Raw genomic sequence first — 17,594 nt, 5'->3', positions numbered from 1 at the left:
CTTTTCAGTAAACTGGTCAAGTATATCCCAGCTGTTAACCCTTTAAGTGTCAAAATGGAACAGCTCCGGTTGTTCGTCGAAAGATTCTAATGGGCATAAATGTAGATCATTGATTACACTGCAAGCAGAGTTGTGCGCCGCCTGGGTTAGATTATATGTTTTATTTATTTCGTGGACAACAGCAAATGCACAGTTAAATGCAGGCAGACACATGAGACTGCAAATGCTGGAATCCTGAGCATAAAACAAACAAACCGCCGGAAGGAATCGGCGGACGAGGCAGCATCTGTGGAGGCAAATGGACAAAGGTCCTGAGCCGAAACATCGTCTATCTACAACCCCCTCCCCTCCCCTGCTGCACTGAGTTCCTCCAGCAGTTTTTTTTTTTTTTACCAATCATAATTCCTTTCATCTTTGCATAGATAGAAACATACAAAATAGGTGCAGGAGTAGGCCATTGTGCCCAAGCCAGCACCGCCATTCAATATGATCATCCTAAATCAGTAGGTAGCTACAAAATGCTGGAGTATCTCAGTGGGATAGGCAGCATCTCTGGAGAGAAGGGATGGGTGACGTTTCGGGTCGAGACCCTTCTTCGACCCGAAACGTCACCCATTCCTTCTCTCCAAAGATGCTGCCTATCCCACTGAGATACTCCAACATTTTGTGTCTACCTTCGATTTAAACCAGCATCGGCAGTTCTTTCCTACATCCCTTTCCTGCTTTCTCCCATATCCCTTGATTCCGTTAGCCCTTAGAGCTATATCTAACTTTCTCCTGAGAACATCCAGTGAATTGGCCTCCACTGCCTAATCAAGAATTGATCTCATCCAAGGGGTAATATTTTCACACAAAGGGTGGTGGGTGTATGGGACAAGCTGCCAGAGGAGGTAGTTGAGGCAGGGTTATCCCCAACATTTAAGAAACAGTTAAGCAGGTCTAGTGAAGATGGGACATGTTGGTCGGTTTGAGCAAGTTGGGCCAAAGGGCCTGTTTCCACGCGGTGCCACTGTGACTCTGTGCTCTCAGGTCCTGATCACGTCGTTTGTTGGGGGAGAATGGACACCCACCTCTCCCAATCAAAACATCTTAAAACATGTCACACTCTGTATGGTATGGTATTTTATTTGTAAGAAGGAACTGCAGATGCTGGTTTAAACCGAAGATAGACACAAAAAGCTGGAGTAGCTCAGCGGGACAGGCAGCATCTCTGGAGAGAAGGAATGGGTAACGTTTCGGGTCGAGACCCTTCTTCAGTATTTTATTTGTCGCGTACCGAGGTACAGTGAAGCACTCTACAGAAGTACAGTGTAAACCAGCTCCTGCAGTTCCTTCCTATAGTGAAATTCATTTATGTATACAGTTCAGTACAAGTATCACTAAACATAATCACTTAGATAGATACATCTTAGATAAGCATGTCAGATACAGTACAAGTGTACATCAGTAGTGTATAACAGTAGCGTATCTCGGCTCCATTTATTATAGATGCAAGCCGCTATTTGTTTAATTTGACACGATTTGTATTAGTTTGCTTCCCAATGCGGGAAGCTGAATGAACGACTGATTCGCACTGGAGTTCATGTGTGCTTAACACTACAGGAATAACCGCTTCATAATGCGCCATGTTATACACATATATGCTTTGCTTATTGCACATGCTGGGCTTTCATACAGCCAGAAACAGGGACCGATTTAGAACAGACCTGTCCAGCTGAGTTACTCCAGCATGTTGTGTCTATCACCGATTTAGAACAACTGTTAGGCATCGACAATGTTAGAGAATAACATCATTTCAACTCAAATTGAGTGCCCTGCCTGCACTGTCGTTGCCTCCGTCCATTACACTTTTACTCTTCAATTTTCATTTTTATAAATCCCGAGTTTAACACCATTTCAAAAAAAACCCAACTGCTATAATGAATTCCCTATGCTTGTAGGAGCGCGTTGCGTTCATCTGCTGGGTCTATTGACTGCATTATAGTTTTATGCTACACCGTGCAATGATAAATCTGAGATGCTGCCCCTGTTTGATGTGATGACTCTTTCACATGCGAGCGAACCTTGCTCCACGCACTGTGCTTGGACAGTCGACCTACACGGCGGCGCCTGCACAATCGCCACGTCCCATTAGACTCAATATTCCATTAGATCTCATTCTACCTGCGATTCCTTCTTTTGTGAAACAAACGAAAAACAAAACCCGATCGCGTGTTAAGTTTATACACAGCGTCGCGTCCGAGCAACCTGACCATTTCCCTCTACGATTGCACTGCGGGCTTATTATGATCAAAGGTTTCATTCACCGACCATCCCTGAAGAAGGGTCTCGCCCCGAAACGTCACCCATTCCTTCTCTCCATAGACGCTGCCTGTCCCGCTGAGTTACTCCGGCATGTTGTGCCTATCAGGCGGCGGGGAGTCAGGCTTGGAAACAAGAGGGGAGGAGGAAATGTAGGCTTGGTGCTGTCACTAGCGCGCTAAACACGCCAGCGATTGTAAATCGAAATTCCCTTGCAAGAGTGCCGTGACTTGTTTTTTTCGTACAATGCCACAGATTCACTGCGAATATCAATATCAATCCCTTCCCTTTCTCCCCGCCCCAGAAACTAGATACCATCACCTGCCGTGGGAGTGAACCGGATTTCTGCCTCCGAGTAGTTAAATGCTCAGTCAGATTAAAATAAAAACATCAAAATGCAAAAAAAATCCCAGAAATAATGTAAAAGACGTTGCTAACATTCAAAAGACTGCTCCCTCTCTCTCAGCAAAGAGCAGTGATCACACCAGGAGTGCACTTACATCTCATTAACCCAAACCCCACAATGAAATTGAGATCCAGGCATTCTTCTGTCTCTCTGTAATTAAAACTAGCATTCGCTAAACACGTAAACAGCAAACAAACTAGCGGGTCAAGCAAAGCCGGCAACGAGCGCTCTGCGTGGCAACTGAGGGTCGACATGATGGCCTCTGGGCTGGGTCGAGCAGATGCCAGATCAGTGACTAGTATAACAGTGGAGACAGACACAACATGTTGGAGTAGCAACATAGAAACATCTATATATTACTAAACCTCTGTTCCTGACCGGTTTTGGTGATCTGTGCTGCGATTTCCGAGAGAACGCCACCACCTACGGCCACCTCGCTCAGAGCCCCCCTCCGCCGCATGTGTGCCGAGGATTTTTCCCGTCGATGAAATATGACAGAGATATTAATGTTTTTACAAAATTCCCCATTCTCCCTGCTGGAGGGAGGGGGAGGGACTATAAAATCAGGAAGTGGTGTGCCTCAATCAGTCTCTGCAAGTGGTGTGCCTCAATCAGTCTCTGCAAGTGGTGTGCCTCAATCAGAGCTCTGAATAACACTGAACAAATGTCTCCACAGCTGTGAGTACCCATAATGTGGTTTGAAAATGAAAATATGGTTAGTTTGAGGAAAAAAGCACTGCCTGCAAATGGTTGTTTTGGTTGAAGTAAAAAAGCACCCTCTCTCTCTCTCTCTCTCCCTATCCCTCTCTCTTTCTCTCTCTCTCCCTTTCTCCACCCCCCTCTCCCCATCACCCCCCTCTCCTCTCCCCCATCCTCTCTCCCCCCCTCCTCTCTCCCCCCCCTCCTCCCTCCTCTCCTCCCTCCTCTCCTTGCTCCACCCTCTCTCCTCTTCCCCCCTCTCCTCTTCCCCCCCTCTCCTCTTCCCCCCCTCTCCTCTCCTCTCCTCTCCCCCCTCTCCTCTCCCCCACCCTCCCTCCTCTCCTCTCTTCCCTTCCTCTCCTCTCCCCCCCTCTCCTCCCCCCCTCCCCCCCTCTCCTCCCCCCCCCCTCCTCTCCCCCCTCTCCTCCCCCCCCCTCTCCCCTCCCCCCTCTCCCCCTCTCCTCTCTCCCCCTCTCCTCTCCCCCCGTCTCCTCTCCCTCCCTCTCCTCTCCCCCTCTCCTCTCTTCCCCTCCTCTCCTCTCCCCCCCTCCCTCCTCTCCCCTCTTTTTCTCCCTCTCCTCCCCTCCATCCCCTCCCCCACCGTCCCTCCCCTAAACCCCCCTCCCCTCCACACACCCCTACCCCTTTCCCTCCACCCTCCCTCCCCTCCCCCTCCCCCTTCCTGCTCCCCACCTCACCCCCCTCTCAGCACCCCCTCCCTCTCCCCCTCACTCTCACCCTCTCTCTCTCCTCCTCCACCTTCCCCCCCTCACCCACCCTCCGTCTTCTCCTCCTCTCCACCCCCCCCCCATCCCTCTTGCCCCTCTCTCTGTCTCTCTCTCTGTCTCTGCCCTTTCTCTCTCTGCCCTCACACTCTAGCCCCGCCCCCCCCCCTCCCCTCTCTCTAGATGTGGCTGCAAGTTGGGGGCTATGCGTCAGTAGATAGGGTGGTTATGGGTTAAAGGAGCAAATTAATAATATTAATATAATATCAAGGGGGGTAATTAGCGTGAGTGCGGGGGGGGGGGGCATAGTTAGTGTGTGTGACGCTGTATGCCGCCTCCCCACCCCCACAACCGCACGTTGGGGGAACAGACCCAACGGGTCTGCACTTGGTCTAGTAGATAATATGTGCAGGAGTACGTCATGCGGCCGTTGAGCCAGCACTGCCATTCAATATGATCATGACTGATCATCCAAAATCAGTACCCGTTCAGGCTTTTCCCCCATATCCATTGATTCCCTTAGCCCTAAGAGCTAAATCCAACTCTCTCATGAAAACATCCAGTGAATTGGCCTCCACTGCCTTCTGTGGCAGATAATTCCAAAGATTCAAGTGAGTTTATTGTCATACGTCCCTGATAGGACAATACAATTCTTGCTTTGCTTCAGCACACAGAACATAGTAGGCATTTACTACAAAACAGATCAATGTGGCCATATACTATAATATATATATATACACACATGAATAAATAAACTGATAAAGTGCAAATAACAGATAATTGGTTATTAATAATCAAAGTTTTGTCAGGTTTAATAGCCTGATGGCTGTGGGGAAGTAGCAATTCCTGAACCTGAAGGTTGCAGGGAGATGAATGTGTGGCCAGGATGTTGTGGGTCTTCGATGAGGCAGCGACTGCGATAAATCCCCTCGATGGAAAGAAGGTCAGAGCCGATGATGGACTGGGCAGTGTTTACTACTTTTTGTAGTCTTTTCCTTTCCAGGACGCAGCAAGCCACGATGCAACCGGTCAGCATGCTCTCTCCTGCGCACCTGTAGAAGTTAGAGAGAGTCCTCCTTGACAAACCGACTCTCCGTAGTCTCAGTAAGTAGAGGCGCTGATGAGCTTTCTTGATAATTGCATCAGTGTTCTCGGACCAGGAAAGATCTTCAGAGATGTGCACGCCCAGAAATTTGAAGCTCTTGACCCTTTCAACCATTGATATAAACAGGGTTGTGGGTCCCCATCCTACTCCTTCCGAAGTCCACAATCAGTTCCTTGGTTTTGCTGGTGTTGAGGGCCAGGTTATTGTGCTGGCTCCATTTGGTCAGTCGGCCGATCTCTCTTCTATACTCTGACTCATTCCCATCAGTGATAAGTCCCACAACTGTGGTGTCGTCAGCGAACTTGATGATGGAGTTTGCACTGTGAACGGCTATGCAGTCATGAGTATAGAGTGAGTACAGCAGGGGGCTGAGCACGCAACCTTGAGGTGCTCCCGTGCTGATTGTTATAGAGGCTGACACATTTCCACCAATACGAACAGACTGTGGTCTGTGAATGAAGAAGTCAAGGATCCAATTGCAGAGGGATGCGCAGAGACCCAGTTCTGCGAGTTTGGTAACCAGCTTGGAGGGGATGATTGTGTTAAATGCCGAGCTGTAGTCGATGAATAACAGCCTGACATATGAGTTTTTGTTGTCCAAGTGGTCCAGAGCGGAGTGGAGGGCCAGCGAGATCTCATCCACCGTTGATCTGTTGTGGCGGTACGCGAACTGCAGTGGGTCCAGGTTTTTGTCGAGGTAGGAGTAGATTTGCTCCATGATCAACCCCTCAAAGCACTTCATCACCACCGGCGTTAGTGCCACTGGTCGATAGTCATTGAGGCACGTCACCTTACTCTTCTTGGGCACTGGTATAATTGATGCCCTTTTAAAGCAGGTGGGGACCTCAGACCTCAGAAGTGAGAGGTTGAAAATGTCCGTAAAAACTCCAGCCAGTTAGTCCGCACAGGTTTTTAGAACACGACCACCTATACCATCAGGTCCAGGCGCTTTTCGAGGGTTCACCCCTCTGAAGGATTTCCTGACATCGACCTCTGTGACTGAGACTGAAATCCCATCACAGCGAATGGGGGCTCGAGAAGACACATCAGTATTCTCCCTATCAAAGCGTGCGTAAAACGCATTGAGCTCGTCAGGGAGTGATGTTTCGCTGACATTCGAGCTGCCTCCTGGTTTCGCCTTGTAGGAGGTGATTGCATTCAGGCCCCGCCACAGCTGCCGAACATCAATCTCATCCTCCAGCTTGGAGCAGAAGTCCCATTTGGCCTTTTTGATTGCCTTACCAAGGGCGTATCTGGACTTCTTGTAGGCCACTGTATCATCGGACGTGAATGCCCGGTGTCTGGTCTTCAGAAGAGTGCGGATCTCAAAGTTCATCCAAGGTTACTGATTGGGAAACACTCGAAAGGTTTTTGTGGGGATGCAGTCCTCCACACATTTCTTTAAGAAGTCTGTAACGACTGTGGCGTATTCATTCAAGTCCGTTGCCGAGTCCTTGAACTCTCTCTCTGGGCGAAAATGCTTGTCCTGATCTCAGTCCTAAATGGCCTACCCATTATTCTTTAACTGTGACCCCTGGTTCTGGGCTTCACCAACATCGGGAACATTTTTCCTGCATCTACCCTGTTCAATCCTCTAAGAATTGTATGTTTCTATAAGATCCCTTCTCATCCTTCTAAATTCCAGCGAATACAAGCACAGTCCACCCATTCTTTCACCATATGTCAGTCCCAGCATCCCAGGAATTAAAGGGCCTGTTCCACTTGGGCTCCACGCAGATGGCACGCGAAGATTTTGTACATCCCAAATTCCTGGGGCGCCGCACGCGACCGCACGTCACTGCCTACGTCACCATGTACCATGCCCGCGTAATGCACACCATGCGCGCATCATGCGCACCAAGCGCGCATCACGAGCGCGTCACGACGCGCGCATCATGCGTCGTGACGTGTAGATGATGTCGCGTAAATGACGCGCAAATAACGCCCAAGTGGGACAAGCCCCTTTACCTGGTGAACCTACACTGCATTCCCTCAATAGAAATAATGTTCTTCCACAAATTAGGGGAACAAAATTGCTCAATTCCTCTCGCAATGAAGGCCAACAATTGGTTTTCTTCACTGCCTGCTGTACCTGAATGCTTACTTTCAGTGACTGATTTACAAGCACACCCAGGTCTCGTTGCACCTCCCCTTCTCCTAATCTGACATCATTCATATAATAATCTGCCTTCCTGTTCTTGCATGTCGATAACCTCACATTTATCCACATTATACTGCATCTGCCACGCTTCTGCCCACCCGTCCATCCTATCCAATTCATCTTGCAGCCTCATAGCACACTCTTCGCAGATCACACTGCCACCCAACTTTGTCACCCACAAACTTAGAGATTTGAAACCCTTGTCTAAATCGTTAATATATATTGTAAACAACTGGAGTCCCAGCTCTGAGCTTTGCGGCATCCCGCTAGTCACTGCCTGCCATTCTGAAAAGGACCCGTTAATTCCTATTCTTTGCTCCCTGTCTGTGGAGTAATTAGATTACTTTATCGTCCTATACACCAGAATGCAATAAAATTACTGTTCACATGAAGTTCACAGGGTAAACAGTGTAAATAAAGTAATGGTAAATACAACAATAAGCACAATGGGAAGTGCAAACTAACAGAATGGTGCAAGATTGCAAACTAAAATCAAAATCTAAATTAGTGCAAAAATATTAAAGTACAATAATAGAATCACAAAATGAGGTAGAATAAGAGCATCTCAGGTAGGGGTGTGAAAGAACAGGCGGTTCAGGAATCTGATGCAGTGGGGGGAAAAGCTCCTGTAGCTTCTCCCAGTAGTTGGATGAGAGAAAAGGGAATGGCCAATGTGGGCGACATCCTTGGTCATACTTTCAGCCTTCGTGGTGCAACATACTGGTAAGATGGACTGGATGAAAGGAAGGGATGAGTCTGTGATAGACTGAGGGCTGTATTTACCATCCCCCTGAGTTGGGATGGTCTACAGCAGATCAGTTGCCAGACGAGGCTGAGATGCATCCCATCAGAATATGTTCTATTGTACATTTGTTGAAGTTCAAGAGGATCTTATAGAGGTTTACAAAATCATGGGAGGAATAGATCGGGTAGACATACTGAGTTTCTTGCCCAGAGAAGAGAGAATTGAGAACCAGAGGACATAGGTTTAAAGTGAGCAGGGAAAGATTTAATGGGAACCTGAGGGGTAACTTTTTCACAGGGTGGTGGGTGTATGGAATGAGCTGCTGGAGAAGGTAGTTGAGGCAGGTAGTATTGCAACGTTTAAGAACAATTTGGATAGGTACATGGATAGGACAGGTTTAGAGTGACATGGGCCAAACACAGGCAGGTGGGGCTAATGTAGATGGGACATGTTGGTCAGTGTGGGCAACTTGGGCCGAAGAGTCTGTTTCCACACTGTATAACTCTATAACACTAATCCTTGTGGACATGTTGAGTCTTCTTAGACACCGAAGAAAGTAAATGCACTGTTGCACTTTCTTGATCAGCACATCAGTGTGAAAAGTCCGTGTTAATTTGCTCGTGACATGGGTGCCGAGGATATTGAAGCTGTCAACCATCTCTACAGCAGCTACGTTGAGGAGGACAGGGTTGTGTTCACTCCCATACTTCCTTAGGTCGACAACCAACTCTTTTGGCTTGCTGGCGTTAGTGGTTAGGTTGTTGCCCTCACATGATCACACAAGGTTCTCAATCCCTTTCCTGTACTTTCAACCATTCAATGACTCAAAATAAAAATCATGATTGATACAACAGTTATGACACCAGCTGTTATCAGGCATTTGAACAGTCCTGCCAACAACTAGTGAGCAGTCCTGAATTATTATCTAGCTCATTGGAGACCCTCAGAATATCTTTGATCGGACTTTTCTGGTTTTATCTTGCACTAAACATTATTCACATTATTCTCTTCATCATGTATCTGTACACTGTGGGTAGCTTGATTGTAATCATGTGTTGTCTTTCTACAGCAGCTTTTCACTGTACCTCGGTACACGTGACAATAAACGAAACTCAAACTCAAACTCAAACCAAATGATAGAAACATAGAAACATAGAAAATAGGTGCAGGAGTAGGCCATTCGGCCCTTCGAGCCAGCACTGCCATTCAATATGATCATGGCTGATCATCCAACTCAGTATCCCATCCTCTACATCTCTACATCTGGTCCATTAAGGACACGAATCCTGGCGCTGAGGCGAGACCGGCGATACTGACACCAGGCAGAGCCATAGTCAGAGGTGCAGACAGGAGATTCTGTGGCGACAGGCGAGACTTGAGGATGGTGTGTTGCCTCCCTGGTGCCAGGGTCCAAGATGTCTCAGACCAACTTCAGAACATTCTTGAGAGGGAAAGTGAGCAGCCGGAAGCAGTTGTGCATGTAGGCACAAATGACGTGGGTAAGAGGAAGGAGGTTCTGCAATGTGAGTATAGAGAACTAGGCAGGAGGGTGAAAAGCAGGAGTTCTAGGGTGGTTATCTCTGGGTTGCTTCCAGTACCTCATGCTAGTGAGGGTAGGAACAGGGAGATAGGTGATAGGTACATCAGCGCCTCTACTTCCTGAGAAGATTACGGAGAGTCGGTTTGTCAAGGAGGACTCTCTCTAACTTCTACAGGTGCACGGTAGAGAGCATACTGACCGGTTGCATCGTGGCTTGGTTCGGCAACTTGAGCGCCCTGGAGAGGAAAAGTCTACAAAAAGTAGTAAACATTGCCCAGTCCATCATCGGTTCTGACCTTCCTTCCATCTAGGGGATTTATCACAGCCTAAAAAAGGCTGGCAGTACAGTATCATCAAAGACCCACACCATCCTGGCCACACACTCATCTCCCTGCTACCATCAGGTAGAAGGTACAGGAGCCTGAAGACTGCAACAACCAGGTTCAGTAATAGCTATTTCCCCACAGTCATCAGGCTATTAAACCTGGCTTGGACAAAACTCTGATCATTAATAACCCATTATCTGTTATTTGCACTTCATCAGTTTATTTATTCATGTGTGTATATATTTATATAATGATATATGGACACACTGATCTGTTTTGTAGTAAATGCCTACTATGTTCTGGTGTGCTGAAGCAAAGCAAGAATTTCATTGTCCTACCAGAGACACATGTCAATAAACTCACTTGAACTTGAACTGAATGTGTGGTTGAGGAGTTGGTGCAGGGGGCAGGGATATAGATTTCTAGATCACTGGAATCTCTTCTGGGGCAGGGATGACCTGTATAAAAGGGACGGGTTGCACCTCAATTGGAGGGGGACCGACATTCCGGCAGGCAGGTTTGCTAGTGCTGTACGGGTGGGTTTAAACTCAACGGTAGGAGGGTGGACTCAACAACATGTAAGCATATGCGTGCAGTTAATGGGAAAGAGAGTGCAGGAAAGGACACGTTTAAATTAACAGGGCAGGGGGATGGGAACCAATGCAAGGAGACAGAGAGCCATAAAAGGACAGAAGCAAAAGGTAGAAGGGAGATAAGAAAAACTAACTTGAAATCTTTGAGCCATAATGTGAGGAGCATTCAAAATAAGGTGGATGAATTTGAATGTGCAGTTAATAGTTAAGGGATATGATATAGTTGGAATTAAAGAGACATGGCTCCAGGGTGACCAAGGCTGGGAGGTAAACATGCAGGGGTATTTGATATTCAGGAAGGATAGTCAGAAAGGACGAGGAGGTGGGGTGGCATTGCTAGTTAAAGAGGAGATTAATGCAATAGCAAGGAGAGACATTAGCTTGGATGCTGCAGAGTCGTTATGGGTAGAACTGCGAAATAGCGAAGAGCAGAAAACACTTGTTGGAGTTGTTTACAAACCACCAAACAGCAGTAGGGTGGTTGGGGATAACATCGAGCAGGAAATTATGGATGCTTGCAGCAAAGGTACAGCAGTTATAGAAACCTAGAAACATAGAAACATAAAAAATAGGTGCATTCGGCCCTTCGAGCCTGCACCACCATTCAATATGTTCATGACTGATCATCCAACTCAGTATCCTGTACCTGCCTTCTCTCCATACTCCCTGATCCCTTTAGCCACAAGGGCCACATCTAACTCCCTCTTAAATATAACCAATGAACTGGTCTCAACTACCTACTGCGTCAGAGAATTCCACAGATTCACCACTCTCAGTGTGAAAAATATTTTTCTCATCTCGGTCCTAAAAAACTTCCCCCTTATCCTTAAACTGTGACCCCTTGTTCTGGACTTCCCCAACATCGGGAACAATCTTCCTGCATCTAGCCTGTCCAATCCCTTAAGAATTGTGTAAGTTTTATCTGAATGGTGGCCGATTAGGAAAAGGGGAGATGCAACAAGACCTGGGTGTCATGGTACACCAGTCATTAAAAGTAGGCATGCAGGTGCAGCAGGCAGTGAAGAAAGCGAATGGTATGTTATCATTCATAGCAAAAGGATTTGAGTATAGGAGCAGGGAGGCTCTACTGCAGTTGTACAGGGCCTTGGTGAGACCACACCTGGAGTATTGCGTACAGTTTTGGTCTCCTAATCTGAGGAAAGACATTCTTGCCATAGAGGGAGTACAGAGAAGGTTCACCAGACTGATTCCTGGGATGTCAGGACTTTCATATGAAGAAAGACTGGATAGACTCGGCTTGTACTCGCTAGAATTTAGAAGATTGAGGGGGGATCTTATAGAAACTTACAAAATTCTTAAGGGGTTGGACAGGCTAGATGCAGGAAGATTGTTCCCGATGTTGGGGAAGTCCAGAACAAGGGGTCACAGTTTAAGGATAAGGGGGAAATCGTTTAGGACCGAGATGAGGAAAACATTTTTCACACAGAGAGTGGTGAATCTCTGGAATTCTCTGCCACAGAAGGTAGTTGAGGCCAGTTCATTGGCTATATTTAAGAGGGAGTTAGATATGGCCCTTGTGGCTAAAGGGATCAGGGGGTATGGAGAGAAGGCAGGTACAGGATACTGAGTTGGATGATCAGCCATGATCATATTGAATGGCGGTGCAGGCTCGAAGGGCCGAATGGCCTACTCCTGCACCTATTTTCTATGTTTCTATAAGATCCCCCCTCAATCTTCTAAATTCTAGCGAGTACAAGCCGAGTCTATCCAGTCTTTCTTCATATGAAAGTCCTGACATCCCAGTAATCAGTCTGGTGAACCTTCTCTGAGCTCCGTCTATGGCAAGAATGTATTTCCTCAGATTAGGAGAACTGTACACAATACTCCAGGTGTGGTCTCACCTGCAATAAAACCTCCTTGCTCCTATACTCAAATCCTTTTGCTATGAGTGACTTTATAGATTAGGTGACTTTAAAGTTTGGGTCAACCAATTTGGTAGCAGCCATGAGGAGGAGGATTTCCTGGAATGTATACGGGATGTGATTTTAAACCAATATGTAGAAGAACTGGCTGGAGGACATGCCATTCTAGACTGCGTATTGTGTAATGAGGAAAGATTAGTTAGCGATCTTGTTGTGCAAAGCCCTTTGGGAAACAGTGAGCATAATATGTTGGAATTCTGCATTAGGATGGAGAGTGACACGGTTAATTCAGAGACTAGGGTCCTGAACTTAAAGAAAGGAGACTTTGAAGGTATGAGATGGGAATTGGTTAGGATAGACTGGCAAATTATACTTAAAGGATTGACGGTGGAGATGCAATGGCGAAGATTTAAAGACCGCACGGATGAACTCCAGTAATTGTTCATCCCCGTCTGGCGAAATAATAAAACGGGGAAGGCGGCGCATCCGTGGCTAATGAGGGAAATCAAGGATAGTGTTAAAGAAGAGGCATACAAATTGTCCAGAGGAAGCAGCAAACCAGAGGACTGGGAGAAATTTAGAACTCAACTGAGGAGGACAAAATGGTTAATCAAGAGGAGGGGAAAGAGAGCATGAAAGAGAGCATGAAAGAAAGCTTGTGGGGGATATAAAAACTGACCGTAAAAGCTTCTTTAGATATGTAAAAAGGAAAAGATTAGTGAAGACAAATGTAGGTCCCTTTCAATCAGAAACAGGTGAATTTATAATGGGAAACAAGGAAATGGCAGAACAGTTAAACAAGTACTTTGGTTCAGTCTTCACTAAGGATGATACAAACAATATCCCAGAAATATTAGGTGACCGAGGTTTAAGTGGGAGGGAGGAAGTGAAGAGAATCCACATTAGTCAGAAAATGGTGTTACTGGAAACTGTTGGGACTGAAGGCAGATAAATCCCCAGGGCCTGATGGTCTGCATCCCAGAGTACTCAAGGAGGTGGCCCTAGAAATTGTGGATGCATTGGTGATCATTTTCCAATGTTCTTTCGACTCTGGATCAGTCCCTGTGGACTGGAGGGTAGCCAATGTAACTCCACTTTTTAAGAAAGGAGGGAGAGAGAATATACTTAACTGGTATCTCTTCTCTAATCTTACTATGTTTAGTCATTACAGTTATCTGTGATTTCACACCGCTGCTTTGAAGAATGACACGCATGCGTCCTGGCGGGGTTCTTCACGTAATCCCTCATCGTAACTCCTCATAAAATACAGATCAAACTTCAAACTGGTAAGTTCTCGTTTAATCTTACTATTCGTAATTCCTCATCGTAACTCCTCATAAAATACAGATCAAACTTCAAACTGGTAAGTTCTCGTTTAATCTTACTATTTTACTTCGGAGTCACGTGAGTGACTACTTGAAGATTTTAAAGCTCTGTGATTTCATGCCGTGGAAACGAGTCCATGCATCACGTCTGCCTTGACTGTGGGAGGAATTGTGTTAACATAATTTGGACATGAATTCGACATTGAAATCATAAAAATTAACACAAATTTATAACCCATTTTTATGGGTTTAAATTAATTTACAGAACTTAAATTGTTTCTGCAAACGTTCCAGGTTTCATTACTGGTTTATTATAAAATAATTGGAATGTTTTCCCCTCCAGACCATCCTGCTGCCTTGAGGATTTGGTCCATTGGTACATCCAACTGTATCGCCGCCAATGTAGCTGCAGCCCTGGTGGAAAGAGATTTTTAAAAATTAGTATCCACCGCAGCCTGTGTTAGCACCTGTTTCAGCCATCTTGAGATGGTCTGGACCGTCACTCTTGGTGTGGTTGCTAGTGGCTGACCAAAATGTGCCTTTTCATTGCCTCTTAGGATATTCTTTTTCTCCATGTATAACGACAGATGTCTTATTATACACAGACGGTCATCTGTTGGGTATGCCCTAATTGTATATTGAGGCCTGCTGATCCCTTTTCTGTTCTGCTTACTATCTCATAAATATGAAACGTAATATTTTCTGTTGAGGAAGTCATGTTGTCCAGTCTAGTTTTTGCAGTGACTGTATCCTCTGTGCCGTGACCAATACCATTAGCATGACTGTTTTAATGTCAGTCTGTGTAGGGACAGAACTGTTGCTGGAGACCAATTCCTGAGCATCTTCAGGATTATTCTCACATCCTATATTTGGGAGTATCTGGTTCCCCTCATAGGTTTTGTAACAGTGGGTGAGTCCCAACAGTGTAATGGTCTGTCCCCTGCCATAGGTAAGTCGATAGGGCACTTCTGGCGCAGTTGATGGCACTGTAACTGAGCCCCTCATCATAGTGGAGGCCTGACAGGTATTCCAGAACAGACGGGATGTTCATGTCTTTGATACCATGTTTGATACCACTGGGAACCATGGTTGTGTAGGCCAATCGGGTACTACCAATACCAGATGCAGAGTCTTGTTGTATTTCCTTAATACCCGACTGATGAGGCAGGAAAGGAGGGAATGCGTAATAAACAATTCCCCCCCCAATGCAGCGAAAATGCATCTGTCGCCGCTGCCCCACGGTCTGGTTCCCATGTAACATAATTTGATAACTGGTGGTTAAGTCTGGATGCGAATAAATCGATATCTGGTGTTCCATATTTTGCTGTGATATCAGCAGTACTATTTTATTCAACATCCATTTGGTGTTTTCATTAAATTTGCGTGACCTGGTGTCATTTTAAAGACCTCTATCAAGTCCCCCCTTAACCTTCTGCGCTCCAAAGAATGCGCGCCACTGAATTTAGTCTTCCTGGTAGGTAAGTGGCTCATATCCAAATATCTCTCTGGATACACCATTGCCAATTAATATAGCCAGATTGTCACATGATGTCGATTTGTTTCCACCCTGTGGTTGATGTATGCTACCACGGTGGTATGGTATTGGTGGCTCCGCACCCAAGTGCACTGGCATCAGTTTGTAGTACCATGGAAGGGTTACTGACAATGATTGGATTGGAACAAAGCCAGATGTTATCTATCCACCATTTTAGTTCCATTTTAGCTTGATTGGTAGTTTCACAGATCTGTCAAAGTGACCTGCATAATTTAGAGTGCTTGTATTTTGCTCTCTGTATGTTTTGGTAATGTAGAGGTCCAAATTGAGTGGCTGGAAAGGCAGCCATCATTATGCCAATTACTTTAGCTACCAATCTGATGGATGGTTTGCTGATGTCAGTGAGGTTATTGCAAGCCTCTATTAAATCTCTAGCCTTTCCCTTAGGCAGAATCACCGACATGTGAACTGAGTCAATGGTGAAACCCCAGGTAGTCCATAGTAGTGGAAGGCGTTTAGTTTAGATTTAACTGGATGAAAAATGAATCCCAGTTTTCCAAATAACTTTTTTGTTGCTGTTATTGTTTGGCCAATTCCAAAGTTTTGCCCACAATGAGTATGTCATCTAAATATGCCATGACCATGCGTGTACGTTTCCGTATAAACACTGGGGCTGGTTTCAAATTTTTTGTGAACAGCCTGGCCTGATGATAACCCATTTGGCAGTGCTTTATACTGTCAGAGTTGTCCCATCCAGTTGAATTTTAAGTAACATCTGTGGTCACCTCGTATAGGCACTGAATAGTAAGCATCTTTTAAATCGATGCTGGCCATTGAAGTAACCTTTGGAAATTAATTGTTAAGCAGTAGCAAAGGTATCTATTTTGTCAGATCTATGATGATGCGATGACCATCATCTTTTTTGTTTTTGATAAATATATTGGACACGAATTCTAATGGTTCGTGTTGAGTTTTCTCAATTACACCTTTTATGTGAAGCCGCTTCAGTTCAGCTTGCGCTTTTGATTTTCCTTTATCAGAAGGCACGAACATTCAGTTCAGTATATGTTGAACTGGAGGGCTGTACTTGTGTATAAACTCTGTTGTATATCCCTGGATACTGCTTAAGATGTAAGTATCGGTTGTTATCATGCTCCATGCATTCAGAAAAGAGTGTAATCTCCACCCAATCTCCGTGCCCACTGTATATTGTAGGGAACCAGACCCACCTACCTCCATAGTTACCAGGGGCAGGTTTACTTTTTGTAGGTTCTTCGCTGCTGTTGTAGCGCTGGGGTCTGGATTTTCGGTTTGGTTGGCGTTGGAGGTCCCCGCATCTTCCAAGAAGGCCGGTCTGGGCCATGGCCTAAAAAGACTCATGTTTTGGGTACCGGTCCTTCGAGCTTTCACCAGTTCTGCTGGTGGGTGCGTGGGGGTGCTGTCGTTGGCCGTAGTGGGTTCCAGTAGGTTCTTTTGTTCCTGCACCCCCTGCACACTTGTCTTTTCTTCTGCGGACCCCTCTTCCAGGTCAGCCCAGAACTGACCCGCAGTGCTCCCCTCTGATGAGGTAGAAGCACTGTGCAGCCCTTCAAGAGGTACTGCTCTGGGTTTATCATAGGGCCCGCAGCTCTTACCTGCAGGTCCAGGTTAAAATTGTTGCTACGGGTGAACGTCGTTCCACCCCGTCTGCTGCCGTTATTGACTTGTCAAAAGTCAACGGCCCCATTTGAATAGTCTCCCGCCTGGCCGTGGTGTTCTGGCCGGCGCGGGACCAAAAGTCGGCACAGCTCTTCCCATTACGGGAGATTACCGTGCCTTTGGCTGCTGCTGCCGGCTGCCCACGACTCCGCGGTCCTCCCCAGCCAGCTTCACTAGCAGCATTTGTGGACACCACTTTGTCCAGCTTCCCCTCCTGTGAAAAACCCAGCGCGGGGAAACATTAGTTTTTTGCTTCCCTCTCCCGCCCGGCCGGGCCCGGTGCGGGAGCGAGTCGGGAGCGAAAGTCGGGCACAGCTGTTCCCATTAGGGGAGATTAGCGTGCCTTTGGCTGCTGCTGCCGGTTGCCCGCGACTCCGCGGTTCTCCCCCGCCAGCTTTCCCGCAGCCTTCATGGATCTGGTCCATGTTTCCACCTAAAAGGTGAGTGGAAGGAACGCAGAGTCTTCTTACCTGCTGTTCCCGACTTTCAAATTCTGGAACGCAGAGTCTCCTTACCTGCTGTTCCTGGTTTTCAAATTTTGCCGCATTGTTGCAATGCGTGTAGCGATATGACACGCATGCGTCCTGGCGGG

At 46.5% G+C, this 17,594-nt stretch overlaps 1 long non-coding RNA gene across 1 annotated transcript in view; it reads left to right on the top strand.

Annotated features, from left to right (window-relative positions):
* Positions 1 to 11,541: 11,541 nt before the first annotated feature.
* The window catches only part of LOC116976331, a 28,293-nt gene continuing 22,240 nt past the window's right edge, over positions 11,542 to 17,594 (top strand). Inside the window, exon 1 of the long non-coding RNA XR_004412934.1 lies at positions 11,542 to 11,577. This is a non-coding gene — a long non-coding RNA (uncharacterized LOC116976331). The remainder of the gene's footprint in view (positions 11,578 to 17,594) is intronic.

Source organism: Amblyraja radiata, chromosome 1 (genome assembly GCF_010909765.2).
Source record: "Amblyraja radiata isolate CabotCenter1 chromosome 1, sAmbRad1.1.pri, whole genome shotgun sequence".
NCBI lineage: Eukaryota > Metazoa > Chordata > Chondrichthyes > Rajiformes > Rajidae > Amblyraja > Amblyraja radiata.
Note: the sequence above shows the minus strand (reverse complement) of the source record. Positions and strands in the feature narration are given on the sequence as shown.